General features: G+C 48.1%; 1 long non-coding RNA gene across 1 annotated transcript; it reads left to right on the plus strand.

Moving 5' to 3' along the window:
* Positions 1–600: 600 nt before the first annotated feature.
* Positions 601–12,472, plus strand: LOC144377515 (uncharacterized). The gene is made up of 3 exons (XR_013438519.1): positions 601–737; positions 8,435–8,727; positions 10,162–12,472. It is a non-coding gene; the product is annotated as an uncharacterized LOC144377515 (long non-coding RNA).
* Positions 12,473–14,976: the final 2,504 nt, after the last annotated feature.

Raw genomic sequence — 14,976 nt, forward strand, 5'->3', positions numbered from 1 at the left:
TCACAGTAGAAATTCAGTTACCTGTTGCTTGTGTGATTATTGGTTTCATACTTCTCTCCTTACCTTCTCTCAAGCCCCAAGAGGGTAGGGACTGGGTCTGTCCTGTCATATCTATCTCTGTCTCTCTCTCTCTCTCTCACCTAGCATGGGGTCTGCCAAAGTATGAGCTTCTAGGATGTGTTGAAGAGGTAGGTGAATGGTTGGACCAGTGGGTGGGTGATAGACGAAGGTGTGGGTGACACCAGGAGGCTCAAGGAGACAGACTATTGAATCTTGGCTCGTCAATGACATGAGAACCACAGTGACCCTGAGGCTCAGGTCTGGACTCTAGGCTGAAAGAAGCAGCAGACCGGGACTATTATTTCTGTTCCCAAACCCTGCCTGTGGGGCGAGTCACTGAATCTCTAAAAACCACATGCTTCTTTCCACAACCAGGCTACCCAGATGGGCCCCCACGCCTCAGAGGGTGTCAGGAAAACTCTAGTCACATGCATGGTTACTGCCAGGCTCTTATCATTGCTATTTCTTTGATGTGCTCTTTGTGAGTCAGAGCTGCTGCCGCCTCAATGCTGTTCCTGTTTCAGCAGCATTCTGACATTTTTAAAAGAAAAAAAGTCGGAAGTGGCAGACTCTGTCTTTGGGCTAAGACTGCAGACAACTCTTTGATTCAATGACTCCTTGATTCAGTCATGAATGGACTTGTGGTTGAAGGGGACAAGGATGTCAAAGAGAAAATGGTAAGACTCTCACCCACTGGAAAGTGGAGAGAAACCGTCCAGCCCTTTGGCAGAGACCACCCCAACTCTTCCTTTTCTGCAGCAGATCCTCTGTAGGTACCCCAAGCCCCACAGACTGGGGCTGGGCTATTTCTTAAAACTCCTTGAACTTTCCTACTTCCTTTCTTACCTACGCATTTCCTCTTGCCGGGAATGCCGCCTTTCTCCCAACGACATCTACCCCTCACATATCTAAACACCTTCCAGACTCGACTCACTCCTCTCCACCAAGCCCCTGCTGAGCTGTGTTCAGCAGTCCTTGACCTGCCTGCCCTCTGAGGTCCGAAAGCACCAAGCTCCCTCAGTGGCAGCCTCTCCTCACTCTCTGATGATCATGTGTGTGTGTGTGTTAATGTTGATTGCAAAGAAAGTTGTGGTGACTTGGGGACAATAGCTAGGGTCCAACTTAGCTACATTTTTCTTATCTCATTTTAGAGAAGTTATTGCCTTCAATATAGTCTTCAGCAAGATCAAACCTTTCTTTTTTAAAAAATGGTTTAAACATCAAGTAAAATAACTGCCCCAGCAGGCTTTGTAAGCCACACAATGGCATGCACGTGTGAAGAACAAGCAGCACCATCTCTGGTGACTGCCACCATCACCATCCTCACCAGCAGCACATGGCTACTTCACTTCCTGTGCATATGCGTGTCGTCTTCCAGACTGGACCTAACAGAGCTTCTCAGGCACCATTGACTTATTTTGAACCCCTCCTCCTTCACATAGCAAATGGCTGGGTACACAGCTGGTATCTAATGATTGTTTCTTAAGTGATGGATAAACACAGAAGAAAAGAAATCAAAATCATTTGCCAAGAATGCCTTCCAGAGATTGTTTTCTTTCTTCCTCTGTCCTAAAAGAAGACACGAAGAACAGGGACATTATAAAAGTCAGCAGCCCCCACCTGACAAGGGTGGTCAAGGACGTTTTTTTGCCACGTCCCTAAACAGCACCAGGGCCCTTCTCATTCTGTAGACTCTTTCAGCCTTCCAGAGAATCTTGAGAAAGGGGGCAGGGAACCCCCCACACATTTTCATCCCCTTCCACAGTTAACAAGGTGAGGCCAAAGTCTCAATCAGGCCAAGAAGGGACACTGAGTCACCGATAAAAACCCGGCTCATGGAGCAGGACTCCTGGCTCTTGGCCCTCAGAGGTTCTGAGGGGGACACTCATTCCACTGAAAGAAAACTTCCTAACCTTAATTATATAAATGTCACATCATTTATTCCTCATGGGGTCCTGGCAAATGGCCCATCATCATTACAACTTATCCATGAAGAAACTGAGGCTCTGAGAGATGAAGGACCCAGGCTGAGGTCACAGAGAGGAGTTAGGGCAGGTTCTCACTTCCCAATACCCACTGAGCACACTCTAGGCATGCAGGCTGAGCCTGCTCCTGGGTCATGAGTCCCTCCCCCAGTTCTCTGGTTCCCCCATTCACAGGAAGTTCAGGTCAACCACATCCTGCCACGTCCTTGCAGACGAGATCACATCCCCACCACCACCATTCTCTGTCCCACCACAGCCCAGCCAGCCCAGGGGAGGCAAAGGAGCTTCCTTGATTCTTCTGACAACCACTGCATATCAGGGATAGAAGAGCCTGATTCTGAGCTTCCTCCTTCAGAACCATCTGGGTTGTTCCTTAATAGTTCAGAGCCCCAGGTTGTCTCTAGAGTTTAAGATAATGAAGGGGCCCAGGAAGCTGTATTCTAAACAAGCTCCCTGAATGATTCAATGAGAGTTCGCCTTTGGGAAACCACTAGCCCAACCCTCCTGTTTTAATAGAGACAAACTGAAGCCCAGACAGGAAAAGCAACTTTGCCCTTCAGTGTGTAGACGGTTGGTCTTTGGCAAGCCTGTTGCACTTACAGGGGCCACCGAGGGCTGCGGAGCTCACGCTCTGCCATTGGGGAAGAAGGCTGGGAAGGCCGGTCAAGCCCGCTGGAGGCTAACACATCCAGCTTCACTTGAGCAAGAGGAGGGTGAGAAGGGCACCGGGAAGAACCCTGAGGAAGCATATAAGGCTGAGTTCACAGGGGGAGAATTTGAAAGTGGCCTCCTTGCAGTGATCCAAAACTGGCCCTCAGTCCAAAAGTATTGGCCTTTAGCACAGAAGTAGGCAAATGACTGCTTTCAGACCAAACCCAGACTGCTACCCGTTTGGATGAAGTTTTGTTCAAATACTGCCATGCGCATTTGTCTGTGTATTGCCTGTGGCTGTTTTTGCATGACAATGGCAGAACAAAGCTGGAAAATATTCACTCTCTGACCCTTTACAGGAAAAAAAAAATCTGTCAACCTCTGCTTTAATGCATCAGTCAACCAGCAAAGCTTCATCCCTGTGGCTCTACCAGAAGGTCCCTGGTTTTCCTAGGCATGTACCCATAGTACCATAGCAGCGTAGTGCTTGGACACATTGTAGATATCATAAATTTTTTTTTTTTAAAAAAGGTTGTTGAATGGAGGTAACATCACAGTGATCTATTTTAACTCCCATTATACAAATGAGAAAAATGCCGCTTTTAGAAAAGCTAATTACGTCGTCCAAGGTCTGAGGTTAAAAATGCTAGAAATAGAATTTGTCTGATCCAAGGTATGGTATTTTCTCCCATAAATCCGAAGCAAGGATCATGTAGAATCTTGCCGGGGATCTGCAGAAATGGGGCTGGTGTAGGTCTTTGGGAAGGGGCTGAACCACAGAGTTAGGGTAGGTAGGAAGGCCCTGGGGACGAAGGAAGAATTGCCTGAAAGGATAAGCGGATCCTGTCGTGAGACTCCAGTAAGCTCCTTCACAGCACAGGGCTGACTTCTCTCTGCACCCGGGTCTGCACTAATGGAGAATACTGGAGCTGTTCACCTGAAGGCGAAGGGAGACACTTCCAAGGGTGAAGAGTGAGGAAAGGAGAGGAGAGAGTGAGTCAAACACTTTACAACTCAAAACGAGCCAGGGTCTGTCCTCAGGGGTGTTGAGTCACTGGGGGCACCCAGAGACAGCGGGGGCACCCAGAGACAGCCGGGCCACTGCTAGGGATGGGACTATGGGGAGGCACCCACCCCGGAGCCTGGGCCCAGCGGCCACCAAGCCTTCCTGGCCTTGAGATTGTGAGCTCTCTAAGAGAGGAGGGGGTTCCTGAGAAGCATTAGAGGTCCCGGACAAGCCCTCTGGAATCTGATGGGATCCAGCCTTGTCCGGGTGGTTGTTTGGAACTCTTGATTTTAAACAAAAATTATAGGAGGACATTGTTTCAGCTAAACTCCTGCAGTGGGCCTCAGCAGACCAGAGTCTTCAAAACGCTATACTAGAGTTCCCCATCGCCAAATCTAAACTAAGTTGTTATCTGACCTTCTGAGAAACGAGGAGAGATACCAGCCAAATTTCCTAAGCAGGCTGGTTTCCATTGGGTTGACGGTGACCATCCCTCTGCCTTACTCCTTACAGCAGAAAGTGCCCTGAAATGACCTGATGTTAACCACCTACTTTCCTCCCTCCTGGTCCCTGCCTTACTAAGTAAGTAACTTTGAAATCATCGATTCTATTTTTGTTGGTTTTGCTTTCTTCAGGCTACCTCTACCTATAAAACCAAACTCTGCCCCACCCAGCAGAGTACTGGGGTACTGGGGATGGAACCCAGGGGTGCTTTACAAAGTGAGCTACATCCTCAGCCCTTTTAATGTTTTCTTTTGAGACAGGGTCTCATAAGTTGCTAAGGCTGGCCTCGAACTTGCAAAAATCTTCCTGCCCCAGCTTCCCAAGCTGCTGGGATACAAGACACCATACCTGGTCTTCGAACCTTTATACTTGTCTCACTCTTCATTCATCAGAAAGTCCTTTAGTTATCATATATATGTTTTGTCTTGAAAGCACTCAGCTTGTAAAGAGACTTCTCTGTTTCCGCACTCATATTTCATTGCGTTAGGGAATGATTTATTGCTCTACTTAATCAGATTAATAGGTACAGGTGGAAAAAACACAATTAACATTTGGTTGGCAACTGATGGTAACAGACACGCCTGGGAAAATTACAAAGTAGCTCTGATTGGAGCTACAAGCTTCAGGAGCTCAGCCTATGTGGAATGGGCACAGGGCTCGCTGATGACCACGGAGGGTTTCCACTTATCTAGCAAGTTGATTGATGGAAGACCTCCTAGAAGGACTTCTCCTATGGAATTGCATAGCCACAGCCCTCTGTCATGTAACAGAGAACAGTCCTGTGCAATCCCTGTGACCCTCTGAGGCAGGCAGAGCAGATTTTCATACAGGAAAAATGGGGATCAGGCATTGAGTGGAGGTTTTCTCCAGGACAAATGCACAGTAATTGCCTCCTTTGTGTCTGTACTACAGGAGCCCAGCACTAAGGGGACATATGAACAAAGAAAAAGTTTCGCTATTTATGAAACAAAACTTGGGGGGTTCGTTTTGAGATCCTGTGATCTTTTAACTCATTTGCAGAGCATCTGTGAAATGCACGCTACAGGTCAGGCCCTATGGCTGGCTCAGCTTACAAAAGATGAACCCAGCACTCCTCACCTGCTCAGGACCACATGCTTCTAATTTTTATTCCTTTCCCCACCTTTCCCCTGGGGGTCGGGGAAGCTGAGCATTTATTCTGTCTGCTTTGACTTTCTGTTAAATTGTTCCGCAAAGGGACCTAGGAAGAAGTGATTGAGTGCGTGAGGATGAGGCCAAAGCTCTCCAGAGAGGACTTGCTGAGTGCCCCCACCTGCCTCCTCTTTACTCCCTACCCCGCCTCCCTTCCAACTCCAAGACTTCCCACACTTATGCAAAACATTCTGGCTGAGGCTCACTGAGAGCACAAGGGAAAACCCTGAACCTCAGAGTGAAATCAAGGGGCTGATTTGCCCCTGGGGAAACGAGACACAAACAAGCCTGGGGTGAACCACCAGGCCCGGAACTGTTTCTCCAGATTAGTCACAGGGTTGCCAGCTCAGGACCGCTCCTCCCCACCCCGCTTCAGCCCCTGTTAATCTGGAAGACTAGTCTGGTTACATGGCCAGATTAACAGGGGGCACAGAGGGAGGGAGGAGGGAAGATCACTCACCAAAGAAACCACAGCAAGCTTCCGCTGGGGTGGGGCCCCTCTTTTCTTCTTTTAACCTCTTGCAAAACTGCTCATCAGCACCTCGTTTCCTGCCAGCACTTTGAGGAGATCTTTATGTATTTAATGGCAGTGTCCCCCATCCCATCTGCTCTCTCAGGGAAGGCAGCAATTCTTATGGTTTATTTCACAACAAACAGATATTAAAGTTCACTTTCCACCAGGTATGCATTAGGCCCAGGGGAAATAGTTACGAACAAAGAATCACACAGGATTCCTGTCCTTGTGTGGTTGATTAGCAAGAAAAGACATCAGATAACTGCTAGCATGTACACTTGCCAAGAGCAGGGACTTCAATTTGGTTGTATGCCAAAGTGCCTTCTAAGTGTATGCTGAATGAATAATAAATAATTAACCAGGCACCGTGGTGCACACCTATAATCCCAGAAGTTTGGGAGGCTGAGGTAGGAGGATCAAGAGTTCAAAGCCAGCCTCAGCAACTCAGCAAGACCCTGTTTCTAAATAAAATACAAAAAGGGCTAAGGATGTGGCTCAGTGGTGCAGCACTCCTGGGTTCAATCCCCAGTACTAAATAAATAAATAAATAATACAAAAATTGCAGATGTCTTGCTGAATGAAATACTTAACTATATTAGAATATATGTAGCTATGAGAACAGATCACAAGAGTTCTAATTTCTTCCAGGTCCAGAAAAGTCTTCTGTGTAGCTAAGATCCTAGGGGTAAGCAGGAAATAGTTAAGGAGGCAGGAGACAGTGGCAATCAGAGGAACCCAGCAGAAGGATCAGCAGGGATGAAGGTGCAGGGGTAGGAGGCTGGTTGAAGAGGGTCTTCCGAGCTGGGGAGGGTTGGTTTGAGGTGAGTCTGGAGAGGATGCCAAAGTGCATCCTAGTGCACTGAGAAGAGAACCCTGGCTTCTTCCTCAGAGCAATGAGGGGTTGCTAGAGTGTTTACTGCAGCACTCGGCGTGGTGAGACCTGTATTAGCATCACAAGTTGAAGTGCCTCTGGAAAGCATGTCTGTGAGTGTCTAGCTAAACGTGACCATCAGGAGTTGATGGATTTGCCTCAGCTGTGGCTGCAAGGTAAAGTGATGTATTTCCAACCTACTATAAGTTCACCTTCGCATCACTCCGGAAAGTGTTTTATTTAGCAAACACCAATATTGCATCAGATGTGCCGAATGCTAAGTGCTTTGCAAACATTAACTCCTTTAATCCTCCCTCTGGCCCCATGATGTTGGTGGTATTGTTATCCCATTTAAAAGATGAAGCAACTAGGGTGATCCACTCAAGTAGAGACAACCAAAGACAGTGATCGATTCTTCAATTCCTTTGGGGGCACTCCACTTCTGGGCACTTCAGAAGTCCCTGTGTGCCTTTGGAGGGAAGAAGAAGAGGCTGGTGTGGAAGCTGTAGTGGGGTAAGATAGCTGAGCGGACAGATGGGACTAGAACCAGAGTCAGTCACTGTCAGGGAGTCTAGGGCACCAGCCATCACAAGATGGGCCATGTCTGCAAGAAGAGGCAATGCTCTGTGCCGGGCCTGGCTGGAAATCTGGCAACTCGCCAGATGGACACATGCTCATGGGATCAGTTTCTCCTCCATGGGACCATCTGCCTTGTGGATGTGCTGTCTTCCCCGTTCTTGGTTGACTCCCTCATTCTAGTGGAGCAGGTTTTCCTGAAGAATCCTGAGAATAGGAGAATGGCAGGCAAATGTGGGAGGATTTGCCTTTTTAAAATGTCTTTCCTACAGGATTATTGTTTGGTTGTAAATTCTGCATCACAAACTTTTTTTTTTTTTCTCCTTTAGAAGTGTGAAGATGTTGCTTCTTTGCCATTCTAGTTCTCAATGTCCCTCCCAGGAAGCCCACAGTTGATTAATAGTTTGGCTGGGTATAGAATTCTACCGTCTAAGTCAGCTTGCCAAACTGCTGTTGAGAAATTCAGTGCCGGCCTATATCCTGATCATTTGTACATGGTTTTGTTTTTGTTTACTTTTCCATTTTTCCTTTCTGAAAGCTTTCAATATCTTCTCTGTACCCGTGGTGTTCTGAAGTTTCATAATAGTTTGCCTTGATGTGGGTCTTTTTGTCATTTACTGTGCTGAGCATGTGTTGGATTCAGAGAAGTAAACTCGTGATTTCAGTTCTGGGAATTTTATTGTTGTATTATTTCCGTGAAGGTTGCCCTCCCTGTGTTTTCTCTATTTTTCTCTTTTCCAAACTCTTGCCATTTGAATGCAAGCTATCCTAGGTGGGCCTTCCTAGTTTCTTAACTTTCTCTCTTATTTCAGTATGTCTATATTTTTATTTTCTGACAATTCTCCTCATGTTCCAAACATTGTTTTATTTTTTAAAAGATTTTTTAATAGTTTTTTTTTAATCTATTTATTTTCATTTTCAAATCTTTTGTTGTATTCTCATGTTGATCTCTCCCTTTCTTTTTATATTCTGTTTTTTGTTTTGGGATGCACTACCTTCTCATCTTTCTGATGATGTTTACTTATAGTTTTTTTGTTTTTATAATTTTATAAAATTTTACTTATAATTTTCTTTTTTATAATTTCACTGATTCATAGGTCAGTAAAGTTCTGATGAGAACCTTGAAGATCTCCACGAGGCTGGAGGGATTGTCAATGGGTGGAATTCACCGCAAAGTAGTGACATAGAAAACTGTTTTACTGAGGGACCCACAGCCATCATCAACATCTCCACTTCTCAGTCACTGAGAAAACAATTGACTTGCTCACTCACGTTCCCACAGCTGGTAATGGATGTCGCTGAGATTCAGGCCAAGAACATCTCACCCCAGAAGCACAGTTTGAAACCATTGAGCGGTACTGCCTCTCAGAGGAGCTGCAGCTGACATATAGTAAGTGCTTTCTGCGTACCAGACACTGTTCTAAGCATCAAAAACTCTAACATTAGTTTAATCTTCATAATAACCCTTTGAAGGAGGTATTCACACTGGCCCCATTATTGACCCACAATCTGAAGCAGAGAGAAGCTAAATAACTTGCCCAAGATCAGAGAACCGGTAAGTGTTCGAGCCAGGGTATAATCCTAGGCAATTTAGTCTCAAGGATTTCTCTGCTTGGTCTCTAAGAGTCTCAGTTTCCCTACCTGGGTAACAGTAATGTGATCCCTAACTCAGAGAGCTATTTTGAGAGTGAAATAAGAGAACATATGTAAGAAATCTGCACAGAGTAGACCCTCAGCAAATGTTATTTTTTACTGGGGGAAAAAAAAATTCCCTCTTTGGCCTTCAATTTCTTTAACTTTAAAGTAAGAAGACAAAGTTTGAAGCTCCCTCAGGTGTCTTCTGGCCATGAACTTCCATAGTTCTAAGAGCAGAGCTGCCAAGTTAGGGAGGACTGAGGCCTGAGGAGCAAGGTGGGGTGGAAGTCGGGGTGAGGGTGGGTAGTGCCCCGGCCTCAAGGAGGCAGGAGGACATGTGACATGTTCTAGATGGTCCCTTTCCCAGCTTGGGCCCAGAGCATCACTGCTCTGTTCCCAAATAGCTGTGAAGTTCAAATAACAGACCCCAACTGACACATAAAAAGGAACACATGTAACCACTTACAGGCCAATTAATATCGGGGCGGGGAGAAGCCACAGGGGGAGGAGGCCACGGGGTTGAAATGAGCAAAGAATGATGGCCGTGCTTCCGGGCCTACGGCTGAAGTGGGCTATTATGTGTCATCGGGAAACTTAAGAAGCGGGGAAAACAACCCCTGATCAAAGTCCCTTTTGTCAAGTTGTAACAGATTAATAGATGACAGATTTTGCACTTAGCGCTGTGCCGCTAGGTCAAGGGCAGCGAGGCAGGGCTTGTTGGGCCTTTTTTCTTCTTCCCTCAGCTGCTGGCTGCAGAACTCATCACTCTGACAGCCTGGCTGCCCGAAACCACCCTAAGAAGGTCTGCCTTCCCCGGGGATTTTAGGGGGCAGAGCCAGGACTCCTCCTCCACACACACAAGCCAGGCCTACCCAGCCCATAGCCACTGACCCAGTGGCCCTGCCAGGACTCATGGTGGCCTCGCACGGACCCCAGAAGGAGGACGCCTCTAACGCTGGTTTCCGCATCCCTGGATGAGCTGGCCTTGCCCCGTCACCCAGGGCTCTCCGTCAGTCACACAGGATCACTGTGGCTCCCCAGAGGCACCTGGCTTTTCTGTCTCCCCGTCATGGCCTTCTCTGCCACCTTTTTGTCTGCCTGTCCACTTTCGGTTCTACCATCAAGCCTGTGCCCATGTCACCTCCCAGGGGAAACCCACTCTGACCACCTCCTCTTCTTGTTCTTCCAGGCCAAGGAAGAGTCACACATGCCGTCTGACCCCAGCCCCTTCAGACACGCAGCCTTCTGCACCCACCTTCCTGCAGCCCACTCTCTGTCCACGGGTTCCTCAGCCCCACGGGGCTCTGCGTGCACAGCCCCAGGCCCCCCGGCGTGCTGTAGGGCCTTCCGCTACGTGGCGTGGCTGTGCGGTGGGTGAGTCTCCACAGTGTGAGGGATGGTGCAGAAAGAAGAATACTAATAATATTTCATAATTATTATCATCCTAACCATTCTCACCCTGGAACCACCGACAACTTGCTTCTAACCTATAAAAGAGAAAAAATTGAAGGGATGCTGCTCTTGTGATCAGATATGACAGGGGTGGTAGGACATCAATCTCATGATTCTGGGACTTTATGTAAAACTCCATGTTGTGTCTGGAATGAGGCACTTCCTTGCTCACTGGAGGAAGTAGGCAGTCATGTTGAGGAGACCCATGAAGTGAGGAGCCAGGGGTAGGAGGCTTCTAGGATCTGAGGGTGACCTCCAGCACCCAGCCAACAAAAACCTAGGGCCCTCAGTCAACAGCCACATGGATCTTCCTCCAGCAAAGCCTGCAGGGGAGAACACGAGCCTAATTGTGCCCTAGTGAGGGCTGAGCCTAGCCTGGCCTTCCCACCGGGGCACCCAGACACTTCAAACACCTGTGTAACTCAAAGTCGCTACCTTTGTGGTGGTGATTGGTTACAACTAACAAACTGATAAGTAGATCGTCGTTAAAGATGCAGTCTTGATCTGGATCAAAAGGCCCAAAGAGTCCTGGGAAATTCAGTTTTACTCTTATTAATTGATCCACTGGCAAAAAAATTTTTGCAGGGCACCTCACAGCTAGAGTCCACAAGGGAGGTCGGGGAAGTGAAGGTGGAGGTCAGCCTGGGGAGAGCCTCCGGAAGAAGAGAGGCAACAGAAAGCCTTGGGACAGGAACAGCTCCATGTCAGAGCTCCAGGTTCCAGACCCTGCAGGGGGTTTGCTGTCCAGCTTGGGCAAGGCAGCAGCTCAGAGCTGCATCTTCCACCCAAGCACTGGGGGCAGGCTGGTCTCCAACCTTCCTTCTGGCTCTCACATTCTGCATCAGTGATTGTTTGAGGAACCTCTCTGAACAGCAGATCCTAGAGTTGACTCACACTTTTCCTTCTTTATTCATTAATTCAGAATAGGCTACTCCTGGATTTAATAACTTTCAGGTTTGCTTCCTATGAAAGACATGTATATTTAATAATACCATAAATTTTTTTCAAAAAAAATTTATGGTATGGGGGAGGAGGATAGACAGACATACCAGAATTTCAGGCTCAGGAGGGTGATCAGCTCCCCTTCTCCCTCCCATTTTATATATATATATATATTCCATGTACTTAGGGCACAGCTAACCTTGCCCTCTTCCCACCTGGGTCATGTGGCCCAGGATCGGCCAATCAGAGCACCCCAGTCTCTGGTTTGAAGATGAGCGTAGATCTCTACAAGAGCCCTCAGGTCCCCCCAGGAGGACTTTACTGACAGAGCTGATGTAAGAGATCTTCCTGTTGCATTGCTGAACTGGGAGGATGTGAGTTTGGGGCAGTCTGGGGAAAGAGTGACTGGCTTGTAGGGAAAGTATGTCTGACCTCTAGAAAGGGAAGCCTCTTAATAATAAGCCATCTCTGAAGCCATCTGCACTTCCTTGACCTAAGAGATTATCTTTTTTATTTAAAATAGTTTCTGTCATTTGTAACTCAAAAAAACCTTAACTAATACAGATAATTATTTCATCTCAGCATAGAATTTAGGATCGAGTCTCCTAGAAGTCAAAGCAAAGAGGGAAAGCTGCATTGCCTCATCCTGCTCTCATTCTCCAACATCCCAAAGCCGAAGGGCCAAAACAGAGAGAGCTTTTTCTCAAGGGCTTGGGCCATTTTTCTCATGATCTTTTGCATTGGCAGCCCAGGGCAATGTCTTCCGCAGCTGTTTCAGAAATGACGCAGAAACATTCTTCATGTGGCTGGCTGCCTTTTGGACGGGACATCAACAAAAGGCAGACAGACATCAGAAACGGAGCTTTAGTCCGGGCTCCCAATGAAGACCTCCTAGCTCTTCAGGCAGAGAGGTAAACAGGCTTCGCCTGGCACTGAGCTCCCCTTGGCCCCAGCGTTCCTGGGCCTCCCAGGAGTATCTCGTCCGCACACTGCCCTGAGGTTTGACTCACGTTCATCTTTTCTTTGGTTGGAAGGTTGGTGTTTCCTTGCAAGGGACCACAAAGCCATATTACACTCAATGTTAAATAAACAAACGTTTGAATCTGTGTTTTATTGGTTCCATACCATCTGCCATCTGGTTTGGGGGAGCAAGGAAAACTGTGGTTTTGTTGGGTTTGTGTGTGTGTGTGTGTGTGTGTGTGTGTGTGTGTGTCACTGTTGTTGCTGGGTTTCTTGTTGTTGTTGTTGTTTTCCTCTATGAAAATTCTCTAAGGTTGAGCGCTGGCAGCAGTCAGGGCTGGTGCACAGCCACCTAGTTTCCCACGTCTTAACACTCAGCTAAATGTTGGAGGCTGGTCTGGGTCCCCATCTGCCAAGCAGCCTGTCGTGCGAAAATTGGGTCTCTACATATGCAAGCTCCACAGCCCAGCTTCCAAGAGCTAAGGAATTGTTATGAGGAAACCACAAGAGGTGGCTATTTAATGTTGACAAGCTGCACCCAGTGAGCGCAAAGGCGGGCGGGGGCACATGGAAAGGGAACAGAGAAAAGCCGCCCGCCCGAGCTCTGCACCAGTGGGCTGGCGCTGTCAGGGGAGGCGGGCCCTGCCTTCAGAACCCAGGGCTGCAGAGTAGGGGAGCTTGTAATGACTTGAAGGAGAAAATATGACCCAGACACTGGGTGGAAAATAAGCCCCAGCCTGCCTGGAATCTTTAATCTGGGAAAATGCCTTGCTTGTGGGGAGTGGGGGGGGGGGGCGCATTCCCTGGTGGGGGTGGGGTGACGTCCAACAGCTCAGCCTCTCCCGTGGGCCCAGCTGTTTGGGGGCCCAGAGCTTGTTGAAAAGGAAAAAGAGGGCTCTCGGAGCTTTGTTTTTCATAACTTTTAAGCTGGTCTTCAACTTCCTTCTCTGTGATATAGAGACAGACTTGGGCATGTGTCACAAAATACAAAAGCCACAGGGCCAGGCGAGCCGTGCTGATGAGTGAGGCTGGCTGGGCGGTGGACCCTGGCCAACACACCCTTCGCTAAAGAGCAGTGAGCACTCTGCTGGCTCTGGGGACAGTGGCTGTACAGGCACCCAGCCCACTGTGGTCCGTGGTCAGATTTCCCAAGTTTTCAAGAAAGGCCAGGTTTGTGGGTTGCTTTTTTTTTTTTTTTAACATGTAAAAATTCCTCATGTTTCAATGAGGAATTGAACGGGCAGCTACTGAAATTATTGAAAGATATTTTGGTCAAATAAAACCTGTGTGCAGGCCACAGAAGACCCCTGGGTCTCCAGTTAGTGTCCTCCATGGAAGAACTCAGTGAGACAGTCTTTAGGAGAAATCCAAGGGCCAGGACCACACGTCTTCCTTTGATGAAGGGTGGGAAGGCCCAGTCCAGACAGTAAGTCGGTCCTGCCTCGGCCTGCGTGGGTGCCAGGTGACAAGGAGCAGTGTGCCAGGCTCTGGCTCCTCTAGCTTAGTCTTCAGGGCTGGGAACTTAGCAGTGCTGTGCTTCTCTAGGTACAGGCGACACCAGGGCTGGGCACACACGCTACGTGCATGCGTACCTGTGAGACGTGTGCATACGTGTTGTCATGTGGGCACCTGACGCACAACCTGTGATGTGCCCTCCAGGTCCTGGCAGTGTGCACCCTTTCATAAGTCAGCAAATTGGTGACCTGAACAATGAGAACCAACAGCCCCTTCTCCAGCCACTGTCCACCCACCTTGGCATGGCACTGAGCGGTCCTTGTATCATCCATCATATAACTTCATTAACTATTCTCTGGGTCTTGTTTTGCTGTTTCCTTTCCAATAGAGGTGTGCAGCAGTCCTCGGTGCATTTGCAGAAACACCACAGAGATTTTCTCTCCAATAATAAAACCTGCATGTTTGTAGATCAAATAATGTAGCCAAAATGATACCCATTCCTCCTTTTTTTCCTTTTATGGCTGAGTCATTTATTTGTTATGAAATCATTATACTCTATGTTCCAATTAAGAATAAATGTACATAAACTCTTGGAAAGACTTTAAAATATATATATAGGCAGGAGTCCTGGGCTTGCATGGTGCCACCTTGCTATTGATCTTGGGGACAATTCAGACCACCCTCTGAGCCTCTCTGGACTCAGTTGCCTCCTGGACGAGTGAATGGAGGCCTCTCCCATTCTCACTCCCACAGACTGAGCATGTGGGGGTGGGGCTCTGGGAGGCCGGGGGAGGGAAGCCTGGGAAGAACTCCTTACTCAAAGTCACAGGGGAGCAGACTGTGCCCAGAAAACCAAGTGGGCAGAGAAGGCCCACAGAATCCAAGTCTGCTTCCAGAAACAAGAACAGGCTGTGGGCTCCTGGGGGCAGAGTTAGGTACTGTTTATCTCTGAGTCACCAAGCCCAGCACAACATTGGTACAGAGGCTGTCCACTGCCACTGTGGAGTTCACTCATGCAAACACCAACCAGAAGAGACTGGGCCAGCTTTCACAGAGCTCTTCCACTGCCCGGTGTCCTCTTATGCCTTGAACCAACTCTGTGAGGAAGGATTGCTCCCCTGGATGGGGGAGGGCCACAGCTTGACCCCCGGGTTCCCACCTCCTGAAGAATAGCCTGACTTGGAAGCAGGGGTTC

Source organism: Ictidomys tridecemlineatus, chromosome 5, assembly GCF_052094955.1.
Source record: "Ictidomys tridecemlineatus isolate mIctTri1 chromosome 5, mIctTri1.hap1, whole genome shotgun sequence".
Classification (NCBI taxonomy): domain Eukaryota; kingdom Metazoa; phylum Chordata; class Mammalia; order Rodentia; family Sciuridae; genus Ictidomys; species Ictidomys tridecemlineatus.